This window comes from Lepeophtheirus salmonis, chromosome 4 (assembly GCF_016086655.4).
Source record: "Lepeophtheirus salmonis chromosome 4, UVic_Lsal_1.4, whole genome shotgun sequence".
In the NCBI taxonomy this organism is placed as follows: domain Eukaryota; kingdom Metazoa; phylum Arthropoda; class Copepoda; order Siphonostomatoida; family Caligidae; genus Lepeophtheirus; species Lepeophtheirus salmonis.
In genome coordinates, this window is record NC_052134.2 from 6,006,150 (window position 1) to 6,025,236 (window position 19,087).

The 19,087-nt window shown below is 28.2% G+C and overlaps 2 protein-coding genes across 6 annotated transcripts in view; both read left to right on the plus strand.

The window, feature by feature from the left end:
- Positions 1 to 19,087, plus strand: part of LOC121116473 (protein amalgam) — a 251,936-nt gene that overhangs the window by 25,723 nt on the left and 207,126 nt on the right. The window contains exon 1 of one of the 4 annotated variants that reach the window (XR_011779597.1): positions 11,395 to 11,789. The exons of 2 other annotated variants lie outside the window; for them this stretch is intronic. The gene's annotated coding sequence lies outside the window, so the exon portion shown is untranslated. Of the gene's footprint in view, positions 1 to 11,394; positions 11,790 to 19,087 lie in introns of those variants that run through there. One more of the 4 variants, XM_071887575.1, reaches the window with a different exon arrangement.
- The window catches only part of LOC121116458 (uncharacterized), a 423,817-nt gene that overhangs the window by 339 nt on the left and 404,391 nt on the right, over positions 1 to 19,087 (plus strand). The gene's annotated exons all lie outside the window — the stretch shown is intronic.

Below are 19,087 nucleotides of genomic sequence, written 5' to 3' on the forward strand. Positions count from 1 at the left end.
CCACTAATTTTGAAGTTTAAGGTTATGTATTTTATTTTATTAACTTAGAAAAAAACCCAAGTATGAAAATTAATTTAAACCCCTGTTTTAAGAAAAATAGTGAGCTTCTTAAGTTAATTAAACTTTTTTTGGTCCACTAAAGTATAACAGTATAGGATCAGTCTATCATTTTTAGGCCACAATCCAACATTAATATATGTTATAAGTTTCAGTGAATAAATCAAATGTTTTTATTCTTTAATATTATATAAAATTGAGCTCATAATCTAAATGAATAGTGAAATAGAGAATTTAAAATTTCGTAGACTATAAGGGATACATTATATAATAATATTACAGAAGACATTTTTAATATATAGTAACTAATAAGAGATCAACTATTTTCATATTCATCTATGGTGTACAGGGTTGATCTTATCTTGTGTTTTTTTATTTACAAGAGTAAAACTTAAGCCCAAGATTTTGTGAGAAGATTAATTTTACAAAATTATTTGAAAATAGTGCTCGACAATCAATTATTGATTTAATCAATTTGTAATCCTTCAGCTCTAATAATTCCCTCAATACATGGTCTAAATCTCTTCCAGACCTTTATGTAGTTAGATTTAAGCTAGTTCCACTTTTTCTGGATGGAAGCTTCTAGAGATTGGACACTCCTCTGAGGAGTAGTGCAATGATGAGATAATTACTTCATTCTTACAACTTATTTTTAAAATAATCTGTTCATATTCAAATGGATACCAAATTTTTGATTTATTTTTAAAAAGATAAAATTTTAAATAAAATTTGTAGCCAAAAAGTCCAAACGAAAGTACAATAATATATCAACTAGATTAAGATAAATAAACATTTGGACAAGCAAATTCATCATGCCGGCCAGATAATGTTTAAGTACTTATCAAATCCAGACTTAATTAAATGTTGTTCTATTAATTTTCAAGCCTTATTTTACTAGTACTCTGAATTCTTTTTTCTATAACATGCCCCAGAGGTTGTTTGAACGAAAAAATCTCAATTTATGCAACAAATTTTTGTAATATATAGCCACAAAGACTGGAATATAACATTTGAAACAAAGATTTATATGAAAGCAAAAATATCAACACTAAAAAAAGTCAAAAGTCAGACTATAAAAAAATATTCCAAGAATATACTTCTAATAAAAATAACATTTTTAAATAGCCGTGGCTCTGACAGGTAACACAAAAAAATATTTTTGGGAAATGAGAAAGATCATAAAGGGATTGCAGCTGTATTGAGATAATTATAGATTTACAGCGATCAAACCCCAATATTATGCTTGAATCTGAATTTTGTATAAACTACGGATATACAAAATGATACCAATATTCCATTTAATTTTAAACAAAAATTGAAAGTGAAAGTAAGGTATTTATTAATGGTCACTTAAATTATAAATATCGAAAAATGAAATGAGAAGTTCATAAGAGGTAGATCTAACAATTTAGAAACTAATACTATCTCGGGATATAGTCCCTTAATTATGGTCACAGTTCCTGATATGAAACGAGGGAATATCCCTTTGATGAAGTGGTTCAGTACTATCCAAAATTGTACAGTTTCAAGACTGTGTATTTGTTATTACGTGTAAAAAGTGTATATTAAATAATGCGAGCATTGGCGATTATATTCGTGTTAACTCTACAGAAGGCTAACTGTTGTGTGTTGGGGAAACTGAGAAGTACTTTTCAGAAGGAGAAAATGTATATGGAATAAGAAAATTAATAAAAAAGAAATAAATCTTATGGTTTATCAGGTTTTTGTTTTTTATTTATCAACTTTATCCTGATGAAATTGCACTGATCCTTATAGAACTATTTCAATAGATAACCAATTTTAAAAAATATAGAAATTTAAAATGGACTATACAAAAAAAATGTTTAACGTAACGTCATTGTTACGATATATACAGGTCAATAAGATCAAAGGTACATCTTAGACGTGTGAGATATGAAAGAGAGAAGACAGAATAGAAAAGTTTGGGAAGTGGGATTGTGCAGCAAATAAATTATAAGAATTTCGTTTTTATAATGAAATAAATAATTTTTAACTTGCATTCTTTGATAAGTTTAGTAAGTTTAAAATAAAAGTTCTTGTTCCTTAACCAACCTCAAGATATTTTACTGTCCTTGGAGATAGATACCAAAATACACGTTGAAAGGGAAGATACAATTGAATCTGGGTATGGCATATAGTTATAGGTATACTCATATTGGAAGTCGGTCATCTTTGAAATTGCAGAGTAAATACCCTTTTTTAGTTCTTATTCTGTTTAAAGTTTTCTGATAAGACGTATTTTTCTTTTTTTTAAACAAAAATTGGATCAATTTGTTATTCGAAAAATTTCATTTTTTTTTATAAAATTAGAGTGTACCATAACGACAAAAATATTGAATTTTCCAGACATTTTGAGAAGTTGAAGTGTTCAAGATAGAAAACGACAAATTAAAATTTAAGGAACAACGCAGCAATATCAAAAGGCTTAGTAGTTTTTTTTCAATTCTGAATATGTCAAATAGAAGTAGAATTCATGTTAAATTTGGTAGATTGTATGGACGTTAATATCACACATTGCATTTCCATTTTTAAAAGATGTTGGTTTTTTTATTTAGTTTTATTTAACATTACAATATAGAGTTTATCAATTAATTATTTAACTAAAAAAATTGCATTATAATAATAAAAAATAACATTTTTGCTTAAAATAAGACCTTCTAAGATAAATCATTTCTTTTGTCCTCTTCCTATGTCTCAATCTTAGAAAAAAAATTAAAACATGAATTATGTTCTTAAAATTGTTGAAAAAAGAGAATAATCCATAACATTCATGAAACATATTCATAAAATTATTCAGATAAATAATCTGAAAATTTAGTAAATAATGCATTAATAAAAATATCCATAAGCCTAATATTTTTGAAGGATTATGATCGTTTATTAAATAATAAAATTTGATTTTAAATTTTACAAATGATATTATGCATGAGAAGGTATGAATCTCACTATGGGTGAGGCAAAGTTCTATAAATGTCCATTGGCTATAGGTATTTTGAGTCTAAAAGTAACGTGATATGTATTAAAATACCTCTAAATTATTATATTATAATTAGCTCTGTCAAAATGAGTATTTTCTTCTTTTTTTTGTAATATATACCTTGGAATTTATGAGTTTTAAGTTAAGAACCTATGTTTTTTGGAGGTAAATTTATTCTCAAAGAAAAAGACTAACAAAAGAAAAAATATGTAGTAACCATATTTAGACATGAAAGATGGCAACCCTGATCAGAAGAGGGGACAGAAGGTGTGAGGTAGTGAATAAATAAAGATATACAATAACTAAGTGTGTCGACTTTAATTTCATATACTAAATCTCTTAAAGGCCTGAGTACGACATATACAATTAGGTGTTAGATTTGTATATTTACCTTCAAAATAACGTAAGTGCGAATTCTTCATGCGTTCTTGTTATTTCTTATATAGTATATTTTGCCATTATTATAAAATAATAGTATTTGATATATCCATTAGGCCTATGAGATAATTTGAGTATAATATTTACTTTTGATTTCTTTCATATATTTCTAAATTTCTCTGTAGTATTTTACTTTTTTTGTTCGGTGCAATCATTTTATAATTAATTAAAACGTTTGTAGCAATAGCAGAGATGATTTGTATGGAAATGTCATATTAATGACTTGTCGAAATAAGATGGCATGTTGAATTGCATTTTGAGTATGATTTTCTGACTGAAATCATCATTAAATACAGCTACTTCTGAAAATATTTAGCAATATGCTAGTTCTTCATAAATCTATTCTGATCTAGTCCAATTTTCGAATTTAAAAGATGAATTATTTGCTTTACTAAACACATCTAATTATTTTATTTTACAATAACATAGCATTCTTAAAATGAAGTAGATAATCAAATTTTGTGATCCACTATTATTACAAACAACAAATGAACAATTTTAAATGAAAATACAAATTATTTAAACTATGCACATGTATATCATTCGCTTGAATACATACTAATATATAAATATAATCTGGCAATCAATATTAATTGATTACTAACTCATAAGAAATAATAAATTCCTTTTCTCAATGAATAAGTAACACAAAATTCATTCTACACAAGTTTCTTTATGGATACATAATTTCATAATCACTTAAATTTTGTATTGTCATAGATAACTGGCCTTCTTCTCACGCAAAACAAGTAACTTGGTTTTACTTGTGACTGTCATCGTCTTGTAGTACATGATTCTATAGATAGAAATGACTTCGTTCTTAATATTGAAGTTGAAATAAATTTTAAATAGATTCTGTTGCAGTGGCAATTGATTGTTTACAATATTTGTCAATCATATAACCTAAAAATTCAACTGAATCGTTGAAAAATTCGAACTCCTGTAAAAACAATTAACTAAGATTCTACCCTTGATGATTCTTTACAAGATACGATGATATCGTCTAGATATGCTGCTACTCTCAAAATCTTAGATAACATTGTTTTTATACAGTGCTTTAACTGAGCAAGGCTGGAAAATCGGCCAAAACATATTAAATTGTACACAATAAGACCAAACCGTATATTAATCACACAAAGTAATTTGCATCATATTCAATACTAAATAGATCATAAACTGTCGTATTTATAATAAAGTAATATACAGTGTTTGTAGTCTAAAATAGTAAGTCGGGTTTCTTATTTGGCATAAATTAACTCTAAAAGTCTATTTTATAGTTATATATTATACATTTGTTATAAAAAAACAACGAGATTTGAGTTGTAAAAGTGAAGAAAAACATTTAAATATATGCATTAAATAAGTAGAACCAATTTATTTATTTCGTTACAACATCTTGAGGACAAAAATATTTATAATGAGAGGATAATTAATGAAATGTTGTATTTGTTTTGTTGGAGCCTGTACTTTTATTATATAATACTAAAATTAATAACAATCCTTCATCTCGATTCTACGTAATAATTTTAGAAGGAACATTATTAAAAAATTTAAAGTTTTCCTAAAATTAAAGATTTTTAAATTAAAATGCCTCTATGAATAACCTTGTTTCAAAAATAAAAGGTTTTTTTGTTGCAATATCCTGCAATACCAATTCCGAACCTTTCTTACTAAAGTACACTATTACATATATACAAAATCTTAGACAAGGATTTTCTAAGTATTTAAAGAGTATTCTTACGTGACGTCATCAATGTGTAACTGGGCCATCAAGGAAGAGGAACCTAAAAACTCCCTAAATTTCTAAGAATAATAACCATTGCTCACATACTTCAAGTAATTAGTTTTTGTTTCATTTTTAAAGCCATTAGAGGAAGTTTCCATAAGTTTTTTTTGTTTGAATTTTTTTCCATTTTGTTTAATTACTTATATAAAGGACTATGTCTTCTACAGGATGTCGCTGTTTATGTACCCTGAGAAAAAACTCTGTCAATTAGGGACAGATTTAGGGTCCTTTTTCTGTAATTACCACCTCTTCCACTTTTTATTTGTCCCCACTGGTGATGAGTAAAACTGCAAGAAACAAACAATTTATGTGTAATTATATCATATGTAAAAGTAAACAATTCTTTCTGAGTTTATAAGACATATAAGTACATGACAAAGATTCAGAATGTATTCCTTTTCTCCATCACTTGTAAATACTTATAAAAAAAAAGAAGGAACAACTCAATGTTACATGTTAATAGTATTATATATTCGATAAATATCCGTGTACAAACCAACAAAAAGTAGTGTGAAATTAAAAATTGAATATTTTTTATCAAAATGTTTTGGAATGAACAAAAGTAATATTACACTCAGCATAATAACTCAAAAAGTAAAGAACAGACTTTCATGAAATTTTGACAGCTGTGTTTTTAAGGCTTGTACTAAATGAAAGTGAGGTGAATCAAAAAAATAGTTTAATCAATGCTATGAAGCTTGGAACGTTTCAGTTTTTAAGGGTATTATTTTCCCTTAATGGAATAAATAAGACAAAATTATATTTAGGAAACAGTAAAAGTTAAAATTCTAAATTTTTTTTTAATATTACTTATTGAAAAACTACTATCGTTGTTAGGCTATACATCCTATAAACGAGTGTGAAAAGAGTTGCATTTGGTTCTGATGCAATTTTCCGGAAGTTCGGAACACACTTCTTGGATAGCATTGCGGAAATATACTAATTAATGAAAGGAATTAATCTTAACTTTTGACTGAATGTATCCTTGTATAAAATAATCAATAGGATTGAGATTTGAACTTGAAATAGGTCATAGAAATTTTTCCCGAAATTGATTTATTTTTTTCCTCCATTCCAGAGATTTTCGAAAACAACTTTCTTGTTATCTGAGAAATGTTTATTAAGGCAATTATGGATAATAAATTATAAAATTTTCGAGATATAGTTGCCCTGCTTTATACAAAGACCTTCCGATTGAAAGACTAAATTAAGATTTTCTCAAAACCTTGTAACTCCTGCATACTATCTAATTTTACTAATTTGGAGTAACATATAATTAAGTGATAATTTATGCAAAAACGAGTTGATCAGTTAATTTCAGTTTATAAGAACAAAAAGGGGAGACATAATACTTTTTACCATCTATTTTAGTTAGTTTTACGGTGGATATTATTAAGAAAGTAGCAAAGAGAACATCAATATCATAACCTAAATCTTTTTACATTGCATGCAATTACATCCATAAAAATCAAATATGATTTAATTATCTTTGAAAAATATAAAATTTCACTGACTCAGATTATATTTTATTGCTTCACTAGACTAGTAAAAATATGTCCAAAAAACATTAAGGTATAACATTATTTTAATATATCAGTTTACTAAAACAAAGAAAAAGTGCCTGAGTTATTGAATGACAACGTCAATTTTATTTACTTAAAAGGCGTGAACACAAAGAAGAAGCCAAAATGGCATAAGGACTTTAGGGCACTTACTGTATCACTCTCCTAAAGTATCACCACTAATAAAACTGTACCGTTTAAAAATAGAGAAAACTATAGATTTTGTGAATTAGTTGAAAAACAATCAATAAAGTTAAAAGTATGCACAAACAAAATTATAAATGACTGCATTATGATGATATAACACAGCATCTTTTTGGTAGACGATCCAACTTTTCACTGATTACTTTTGAAATATTCAGATAAATTGATAATAAAATATATGATTGATACTGTTTGCCTCTAAATTTGAATATACGACTTGATGCATTTAGATACATATAAAATATTGTGATATCATATTTTATCAATCACTTAATTTAAAATAGTATTTTATCTTCGATAATAATAAAAAAGTATTAGGAATATTTTGCATCCCTGATATGGATACACAATTTACTCTTATTTAAAAGAAAAAGGGTATAATTTCAACACTTTTTGTTTTTCCCTCAATCATTGGAAGTTGGTTTGACTCAGGACTGGCCAAGGTTAACAAAATAAAGGCCAGCTTATGTTTCAATCTATTAAGAGATTATACTATTCAGTTGTAAAAATACACTTGAGTAGAATCTGTCATATGTTTCAACTGTCACCATAGGATGAGTTGTTCGAACAATTAATACAAGTCTTGCTTGAGCTATAAATTTAGAAAATTAGTTTAAATAATAAATTTTGAAGAATATATAAATAGACATTTAAGGTGTTGAATAACTAAGTTTCACTGTAATGTAGTAGAACCCTATTCAGTGCACATCCAGTCTCTAATCTCTTCCAAAAATCCTTGCCGACAGCTTTGATGTAGGCTTAAGATATTATTACAAGTTACTCATTGACTGTGAGCTTCATGGTACCAAATTATACATATTTTTACTCCATTTTTGGTATAATTCAGTGGGTTTAGATCTTGTCTTCCACATCAATTTGATCATATCATTCACATAAGTAATGTGCACATTTAATTTATGAAAGAGACGTTCTAACATTTTAGCATCTTCGAAACATTGACGTCATTTGCATGGTTCAGCATATACATTGGTGGGTTGTCTTGATCCGCAATTTTGTAATGTATCTCTAATAGGTCGGATAGAGTTGTACAAATAGTGTATAAGGAAACATTATAGTCGTACAATTAGGAATTGTCTTTGACGTCCATAAATTGTAGATTAACTATATTTCCTTTTTTAGAAACGACTGAGTATTGAACTTTTACACATTGAGTTCCAGAGATCTCGACCATGTTGCCCATATAGCCATGTCGTTCCATTTTTTGACATAATTTTTAATAACAATAGGATCGTATTTAGGACTCTTGTTAGAGCCAGGATATATATCCATGAACTTCTTGAATCCCATATTTGTCTTGACATTGTTAACAGTCACCTTAACTGTTCAATTTTTTACACCCAAAAATGCTTATTATTTACAATTATAATGATATAAAATTCATGTTATAACATATTTAAAATTTCTTCTGGGCTGGAAAGTTGACAGTTAAAGCTAAGCAAATTATAAAAAAGCTCATTTTAATAACTATGTTTTCTTAGTTAAGCATGGGACTTTTAAAAACAAGTGGGTATCAAATCTACCCACATTGACAGCAGGAGAATCATATCTCCGAGTGCATTTTCTACTACGCTATGATACTCCATTGGATATTGTTTTATAATGTCCGAGAAAAGAAATAATTTTTATCAACTGTTTCCTGTCTACCCTACACTTATCTTGTATAATTATGATCATATAGAATATCTAACTTTATTCACAAAAAGTGACACATTGTATTGAAAAGGTACTCCATCCCATGCAATAGATTTATATATATTCTTAAAATACACGTATAAATAGACAATTACTTTAATTCATTATGTATTCATTGATTTATTGTTCTTTGAAAAAACCATTAAGGAACACTATCATTTCGTAATTCATTTCATTTTAGTAGGCTCATTTTAAAAGTAGATTGTTTAAAATCGAAATAAACATGGATATTAGAGTCGAGTTTTTAGTTAAATTCTCAAAATGTATGGTCTTTAAGGTATCAAAATTTGCATTATAATCAAAAATATAATTTTGAAATTCTCCACCATTTCATAAATTCTGCTATACTTTGATACTTATTAAGAGTAAATTGAGACACCGCCTACCATATAAAGTAGGTTAGGGAGCTATGAAGTACAACTTGAATAGTTATAAACACGACTTAGACATTGCTTAATATTGTTCAAAAGTATTTTATTGAACTAATTCAAGGGGTGTTATTATTATTTTTCAAATAACATAAGTTAAGTTGGTCCCTGGATAGTCTATCTCACAATGATGATCAGTCAAGTTAAACAATCATTTCCGACCCATCCAATAAACCAAGAAAATTATAAAAGTCTCAATAAACTAATAGATGGAATAATTCATCAACTTTTGAAACAAAGTGAAGCATCAGTGCCTCCCAAGGTTGATCTCCTTGGGAAAACACCATTACAAAAATTTATTAATTTACATTTGATTCTTGCTGACTCTAAAAAGTACACTACGCAGTAGAATATATCTTTTCATTCCAGTCTAGGAGAATTATAGGGATTACTGGGTGTCCTTCTAGTTTCTGGATATAGTTATCTACTAAGTTTAAGAATGAATTGTAGTTTCGAAAATATTATAAGGAATGAATAAATTTGTCAAGCTCTTCCAAGGGACAGATTTAAAAAAATACTTCATTATTTTAGCCTTTCAGACAACAATCAACAAAAAAAAATCCGACAAAATGTACAAAATAAAACTCTTACTTGATCATTTGAACAAAAAATAAACTTAAGTACCTATCGACAAAACCCTAAATCTCGATAATAGTATGATATAATATTTTAGCAAAACTGGAAGAAAACAATGCAGTAGGAATAAGCCCATCAGATTCGATTAGAAAGTCTGTTGCCTCAATTCTCCATCGGGTTATTAACTGTCCTTAAATATATTTCGGCGTAGGTCTACGGACGAATCTGAAAAAATCTTGATTTTTATTTCGATAATTTTTTGACTATTTTCCCTTTGGTAGTTCATCTAGCTGACCTAAACTTTGGTGCAACTAGAACTATCTGTGAGAATCGAATTCCTTTCACGTGCTTTCTGACAATTCCAAAGAATGAAAAAATAAGATAGAAGAACAATAAATGTAAAAGTTCACTCCAAGAACATTATTTCTGTAATACAATTGCTTGACAATGTCGTAGTTACATTAATCTTTAAACTTAATTTCGTCCAGCCACCAAAAAATATTCAAAGATGGTCCTTCAAAAAGAAAGCAAGAATGATTGTGGAACAATCTATTACTATTCATCAATATAATCAACTAATGTTTGTTAGAATGGACAAAAGCATCAATTATTGGTATAGGCATTAGAAGTAAAAAATGGTGGTGGCCTGTAATCAGTTGGTGTATAGATGCTACAGTCAACAATGCTTGGTTGCTGAATCGATCAAAAAATAATTGTTCCTTGATTGAATTACGTCAAAAAATAGCCCGAGGCATGTTATAGCAAATGCCTGAATGAGAAAAAGGTCAGATGAAGAATAAAAAAAAGAAAAAATAGCATATTTCATGCAACCAGTGTATTCTAATGTGGGAAGTTAAGTGTCATTGATTTAAAATTAAGAAAATGAAGTGTATAAATTATAATATCAAAGACATCAATAATAATAAAAACATCCATGATTGTTGAATCTTTTACTAATGAAAAGTACATCCAGTACAAAACTTTGACTTATTTTTCAAATGTACAACCTTAGAGTAATTTTTTTTATTTCATTAATTTTCTACAAAACTTGAGAATTAGCTTAAATTATTGAATTTCGTTGTTTATGGTCTTATTTGAAAAGTAAATGAATGAATTGGTTCAGTTATATGTTAGTGTTGAAAGTCAAATTGTAACTAAGAGATAAGTGGAATCATGATTGTAAGGGCTACAAAAAAGAACCAAAGCCTTACAGTAGAAAGCAAAAAGCCTTAAAAAATTATAATACTCGTAATCTGAAAAAAAAACAAAAAAAACATTTGTGATGTTCATTTAATTATGATAGGTTTCATATATTATTTTTTATCTTTAACCATAATTGTATCAACTTGTCCTATCAATTGGACAATTTGGCAAAATAAAAAGCCAACTTTAAAATGAAAATTTAAGCAAAAGTATTAATAAATATGATCTGAAATTGGTGCCAACATTTGAAAATTATTTTAAGCTTTCTAAAAAATTTCAATATTGCTTTGATAGACAAGCTGAGTAAAATGGCACAAATTAAAATAAAATTACAGAAAATAGCTCTTCTCTTCTTTTTTTTCCTTAATTAAGCAACTAAATAATAAAAAAAATCAGCAAATAATCAATCAGGACTTTTCCTAAAGTTCTATAGTAATCAAATGGATTGTTATAGGACTTTTCTAAATTCATTTTCTTCTTGTCAGTATGCGCAGAAAAAAAAGAAAAAAAAATTAACCTCTACGTCCTCCTTGAGGAAATAAAGAGGGGGGATATTCGTCAGGGAAAAAAAAGAATAGAAAAGAGTAAAAGTACTTTCCCTCAGTAGCGTTTACTAAGCGTCATTGTACACGTTCCTAAGGAACATTCCTTTTGGGAATAATATTTGAAGTATTCAAGGATTTTTTATTTATTAAATCTTTATAAGTGATTACGTGTTGTAAAAATTATCTCTTAATATCAAAGAAACAATCAAGGAGAAAAAAACAACAAATAAATAACAAGAAAATAAGTAATAAATTTATCACCTTCACCATGATTTAAAGGTAGGGCTATTGACACTTGAAACAATTATTTCATGAAGTTATAATAATTTATTGAAAAAATAAACACTTTAAAACGTGTTAAATAAACTCATTGAGATTTATTGACTATGATTATACAAAAAAATCATTTTTAATGTTATATAAGCTTTGAAACATTTCAATTTTGTGCTTCTAAGTTTTTAAATTTTTTACAAGTTTTATAGATTACCATAAGTACATACAAAATCGTTCGATCCTATTAAACAAATATAATACAATTTCATATTAATAAATATATTCATAATATGATTTCTGGTCAATTAAATGGTTGAATTTTATTTTTTTACTTTGTATGTCGATTTTTCATTCGAATATTTTTGAAAGTAAAAGTTTACTTTTAATTTTATGTAGAATCTAAAAAGTGGTTTTTACATCGTCACAAAATGATTTAAGACAGTGGTTTTGAAACTATAGGTTGTGTACCACTGCTTGAATGCTATTCCCTCCATTGATACGCAAAGGAAGGTCATAGGTTAAGTTTCGGCTATTTTATAATCAGTTTGGCCATAACGGTGGTATACGAAAATAATGATATTACACAGTGGAAAAAGTTTTTTTTTTAAGTTTCTTTGATTTGTCAAATGGAGTTGGACTAATTAAGTACATCTAACACTATAATTTTCAATTACTCCATGTCCTTTGCAATATTCTTTTAAGACCATATAAATAAAGTATATTTCCTTTTCCAGTAACGACTGGGAGCAGACCCATGCATTGAAATCAAAATAATATCTTTTTAGTGTGCGTTGCCCATAAAGATACATCGATACTGATACTTTATTTTTTGAGAATATTTGATTTAGATTAATAAAGGATAGATGGAATACAATTGGATATTAATATCCAAACTGTTTGTTAGCAATTCAATTTAGAGTGTCGACCCTAATCACAGTAATTAATGTTCAATAATCATCTAGCTACAAGATTTATAGAGATATTAGAATAAAACATCGCGTGATAAATTATTTGCTCAATTTTTATCCTCCTGGTCCATTTTGTAGGTCAGGGTATGCAAAAAGTGTAATCTAAATTTGAATGGAATGAAAGATTATCTCATTCGGGAATGGAACAAATTTTTCATAAAAGTTGTCAATATTTGCTGTGATTCCTTGCATAATAGACTAAAGGCTGTAATTTGGTACGCAATGCAACCATTTTGAATTATATATTTTGACCTATTGATATGATGCACAAAAATATTCATACAAAATTTTACAAACATATAAAGTGAGTACTGACATTTATTTTGCAGCGTTTAGCGTATACTCTGTTAAGGATAAAATACTCTAATAACAAAATAGAGTATATATGTGAGGGTCATCATTCTTGCCACCAATGATTTATATAGATTCTGAAAAATAAACATAGTATCGAGAAATAATTTATTATAAGTAGTGCTTTGAAGTAGTTATTTATAACTATTCATAGATTATCGCAGAAAGTAATTATATTCGAGAAAGTAGTTACAGAACAATCTTGGAAAAATAAATTTAACAAATTTATTTTTTTAATATTTTAGTATAAACAATTATATATATTTTTTACTTGTATTGAAAAGTAAAAACTGTACGATAGTATTTCCTCTTTTTAGAAAAAAAGCCTTTCAATCCCACACTAACAACAATGTAAATCCAACCCAACCGCTCCCCTCTTTACTGTTCTAAATCGAACACCCTCTACATCATAACCCCTTTCCCCTTCTTATTTTAATTTAATAATAAAATAATTCACTTAGTAGTAAAAAATATAAGGATTAAGATACTTTAACGCTCTGCGTACAGATGTGTCTCTATCTTCAGTAAATCAAAATTTATGTGAAAATCTAATTGAATATCTACATAATATATGTACATAAAAACAGTACATTTATGATTAACCTTGTTTTTTTTTGTTTTGTTTTTTCAAAACAAAATAATGGTTCATAATAGTATATTTTTATTTTGCTGTATTAAGAAGTATGATACTCCGTGTGATAAGGATTTAATTTTTATATAGTGTTTATTATTGCCAAACCTACAAGACTTTCTTATTTAATATACTGCCAAGGTGTACTCTTTAAATGATTCTGGTGCTTGTCATCGTTGACGAAAAATTAGTGGAAGTCCTGCTCAGATTCTAATAATTGTGAAACATCTTTCTCTCTCTCTCTTCCCTGACTTTGAGTATAAATCCTGTGTACCCCTCTTGACTGAAGTCAACACTCTTCTAGTTGTATCTTTCTTTGTATTATCTTTATCTTATCCTCTTATATTATGGGCAAGCGTAGGAGGGAAAGTAGTGTCGATAACAACACTGACAATAATCTTTATGATAATCTGTCTTCTATATGTCCTAATATGCGTGATTCTTTTATATCTCACATAAAACAGATGATATTGGATATTATAATGAAGAGCATTCTCTAGTTATCAGTGATATTGTTCAACTACGAGCTAGAATTGAAACACTCGCCTACAAATTTACTGTGTTAGAATCGTATATCTCATCTTTAACTTAGAGACAATATAAAATTGAAATGATGAAATATACTCTGCTGAAACCAAGGACTTCAAGATTTGGCCTATGAACAAAATGAACAAGAAAGAGAATAATATTGGGAAAGTCATCATATTTCGTCTTTTTAAAGATTCTGCGATTAAAAAACACTTAAATCCAGGCCAATGATATTCAATCTAGTTTCAGAATGAGAAATAATAAGTCTAATGCCAATAATCCTCTATTCATTGACGGTTTCTATGATAAAAATACTAGATATATGATGAAGCACAAGTTGGATGGGATATGTCTTTTCCCCATTCTCACGAAAACACAATGATAATTGAATAAAACCATAACAGAAGAGTTCCATAAAAAGTATAAGATCTCCTGGCCTTCTTCAACAAAGAAGATGTTGAAGAACTTTCCACATTGCCCGCCCTATAAAATTATGAATATTTTATGTATGAAATAGCAGTATTTTTTATAAATTATAACTTTTAAGATGTATAATTGATGACTTCAAGCGAGGAAGGGTATGTGTATCAGAAACAGGGTTTGATGATCATATCAACAGCGAAAATGTTGGACGTATCTCCTGTGCGGACCAATTAATTTCCGAGAAAAGAGGAGGTGGTGTGATGGTCTTTTGTTTTAAAGATCTCAACTGTTCTTCATTTAGAGAGATCTCTCAAGTCAACTTACAGATATGCAAGACCCAAATAAATATATATATCGCCCTCATAGTACGAAGCATAAAGAAGACCAATTTATAGAATATAGAATTATTTCTAGATCTTTTCCTTGATGAAAGAGTCAATGAAGCAACTCATTATCGGGACAATATGCGGGATCTGATTAATCATTAACCCTACTGTTTATTAAAAAATAACAACTCTTGCGGATTTTTCAATTTTACCGAGGGTGAATTTCTCTCAATAGATCAAATGCTTTGCACAATTGATTAGTTTGGTCATTTTACATCTTCCCATCACTTAAAAATGGTGAGACTGCCTGGACATTAATACACTGAGATGGTTAGTTGCTATATTTTTTGGCGAGTGCATAAGATTAAACACCAACAAAGGAATAAGGAAATTTATCGACGTATCTCTTTAAAACTACGCTCTTGGGACAACTTTAGCCAGTTTCCATTTTGAGATACTCTACTTAGCTACAAAATTATGCAAATAATGTTGTGCAACTTAGTTGACAAAGTAAAATTGAAATACTATCAAAGCTTTTTCCCTCTAATATGAAACCTCTTTACTCATATATCAGGAGGAACAATGAATTAGGTTCTAGTAACAATGGCATTGGTTTGATACAAAATAATGTGTATCTACTCATCTTGTATGATTTTAGCAGAGCTTTTTCCTTTAAGAAGTATTTTACATCCGGTGTATAAATATTTTATTAATACAATTTCTGGTTTCCCATCCCTCTCTAAATGTTTTTTTTTTTTTTTTTTTTTTTTTGCTGAAGAAGTACCTTATGTAAATATAAATATTTTATTGCTTTTTCTCCACCAGACCAGACAGAATTAACACCTTCTTTTTCAAAAGAGTTGTTAATAGTGATGACTTCCTTTTATCTATGCTCTTTAATCTTTCTTCATAAAATGGTTAGTTCCCAAATGATTGGAAATTGGCCAATGACAATCCCATCTTTATGAAGGCATCCTCGTAGTTACCCTCCGAGTAGTCTCTCTTGAGCCATGGCAAGATGATGTACTGAAGGACCTTATAGTAGGTCTCCTAGGCAATTTTCTGTCCAGCCTCGAAAAAGAACGCAGGCATGTTAATTCCATCAGAGGTCACAAGGCTGAAGACCATGGTTTGGGAGGTTATTTGGTCTGGTAACGCATTAGACCTCTTCTTACGGTTCCACGAGCCAGCGATCGTACTGACAGATATGTATGGGATCAAATGTGAAAATATTATTGTAAAAGAAATTTTTCACAATTGACCCAGTTACCTTGATCCATTGCAGGATTTTTTTGCTTCTCTTGAGCTTCCTAGCTTTCAAGCCTTGTGTCAGAATGTGGTGTAGGGTCCTTTTGAAAGGATCTAATCCCAAGTTGTGTTTTATAGCCCTCTTGATTGTCCTAAGAGACACAAAGAAGTCGTTGGCGAGACGATTCAACGACAAAGTGGGATTATCTTTTATATTCTCTTCCAAACTTAACAAGAACTTCGAATCATTCTTTAAATTTATCCCTCCACTTCAAGACACCTTGGGAAAGGTTTTTTAATTTTTTTCAACCCGACCAACATAAAAACCAGACTCCTAAGATACTTAAAAATATATGTAATCATCATAACATCAACACCAGCATCTAGGAGATCTAAGATGCCCTGCCTGATTCCTTTTTGCTCGCACATGAGGATAAAAAAAACTAAATTATTATTATTAAATATAGTTGCTTCTGTAAAAAGGACAGAAAAATCAGAATATCAAAAAATAGTCAAAAAACCTTTTCATAGTAATGATGAAATAAACATTTAAGTAAAAGTCCACGTATTTTTGTCCTACCCTGTATTTTTTACATTTTGGGATTATTTGTTTCGTAAATTGTTTCTTTGCATTATTACGTAATTTTTTTGTTTTAATATTAACATATTGGATGTAAAACTTTTACTAAAAATTATAATCTATAACTATAAAACAACGTTTATAGATTTTGATTATCACCCCTTTTCGAATAATAAAAAATATCGTTTTTCAATATAACAGTTTTTAAAATATATTATCAATTCAATCAAAATTATACCAATATGTGCATTGTTTTGTCAACTTCTCAAAATTTTTTATTTTTTTATGTAATATTTTCAAATTTAATAGAAACGCATTTAAAATTAACTCTTCAAATAGTTATTGCATGGAGTAAAAGCAAAAATATAAGGAATAATAATTGTACACAGCCAATGAACCTAATTTTGACATCTTTAAAGCTCTCGAGAAATGTATAAACTTATTTACGCCTGTCATGGTCATATAAACACGACAATGTTCTATACACATATAGCAATCTATAATTAAAATAATCCTCTATATTTGAATTTATCATATATATGTTGTTGAAAGAGTATCTATTAAAATTTTTTATAGTTAATGATAATAAATTGCGTAGTTATATATTTTTCCCTGATCAATATATTCTTTTAAATATAGATTATGACTATTTTTGATTTTGTCTTGCGTTATTAACAAACATTTAACAAACTAACTGAAATGTATTTGTAAAACTTGTTTATTTTATTACTAAAATGTATATTCCAATGGTTTATTGTTTTATATAAATAAATTAGAGAAAATAATAACTACATATAATCTGTAGTTTCATCTGCTTAACTTTCTTGGCAAAAGAACGTTTATTTCTTATAACCATTGTGTTTTAGTTTTAAATATATATCTTATAGAAAAATATTGAGACGACCTTAATAACCCAAAAATGTGGTTTTTGTTGTTCTTTGACATTTTTTACCAAAAATTTATTCGGCTTTGTGTTCAAGGTACATATATATGTAATTGTAGAGATCTCCTTATTACGCCTATAAATATAATTAAAAAAAGATTAGGGTCATTTTTTCAAAGTCAGTACATGAACTTTATTTTAATTTGCACTAGAAAAGGTTTGCCCGCGGTTGCCTGAGGCGTTTAGAAATTATAATTAATTATGTTCTGTTCTGCTTTATATAAAGACCATAAAATTGAAAAATTTTTGTCGGTACACGTTGATATGTATCATTGTATACTTTTTTTAAGGAGATTATATATAAGTTTTAGAGCTGAAAAATGTTGAAGTTGAGCGAACTGTCACATACAAACAAACATGTTGCACGAATAATTCTTAGAATTTTGCAATTTTTATTTTTTGTTTCACGTTTAATAGTCGTTTGTAAGCAAAAAAAATGTTTTTTGAAAAGGGTGCAATGGCTTTGAATGCCAAAAGATTGTTACAAGATCCATCTTTTAGGCATTAAAAAATTATAAGAATAATTGCAGCAAATTCCATTTTTTGGTTTTACTGTGATTACCGGACACACACACAGATGTTTGCATTTATTATATAGATAAATTATAACAAATATATGCTTTCTACACTATTTTTAATAATAGTATCAAGTTCTATGTTTTTAAAAATTTAAAATATCTTAAAATCTAGACTATATTTGAGTCATGTAATGTCCTTAATATATTACGAATTAATTTTGTAAATATGCATGTTCAACGAAAAAATATTCAAATTTAATAAATGTTAAATAAAATATGTAAAAGGATAAAATTAAATTATTTGAATACCCTTTGATACCTCTTTTATGCTAATAATTCATTATCATTCATGTAAAGTGTTGATTGCTTTTGGAACTTTTTTCAAATATACAGGGTGTGCATTCTGCAAGCTATCTGTACTGCCACAAAGGGGTGTTCTCTTTAGCTAGCACGGTCACTTAGGTACCTGATTTTTTTCTTAAATCACTTTTCAAACTTGTATTTGTTGGAAAAATGGAATCAAAGGACGAATTCCTTGACCCAAATAAATGGAAAAGGCATAGAGTCCTCCTTGTAATCCACGCCTGAGGCGACAGTATAACAATTCTTTGAACTTTGGGAGTCAATGAGATGCTCGTTTGCAAAGTTCGGAGGAAATTTGAGGCAATTATATGCGATTTTGAGGTAACAGTAATGTAGTTTGATATCTCTTTTTGTATTTCTCCTAGGCCTCAAGGTTAACACTGATGTATAACTGGACCTGCTAGATACAAAAATGAAGCTTTGGA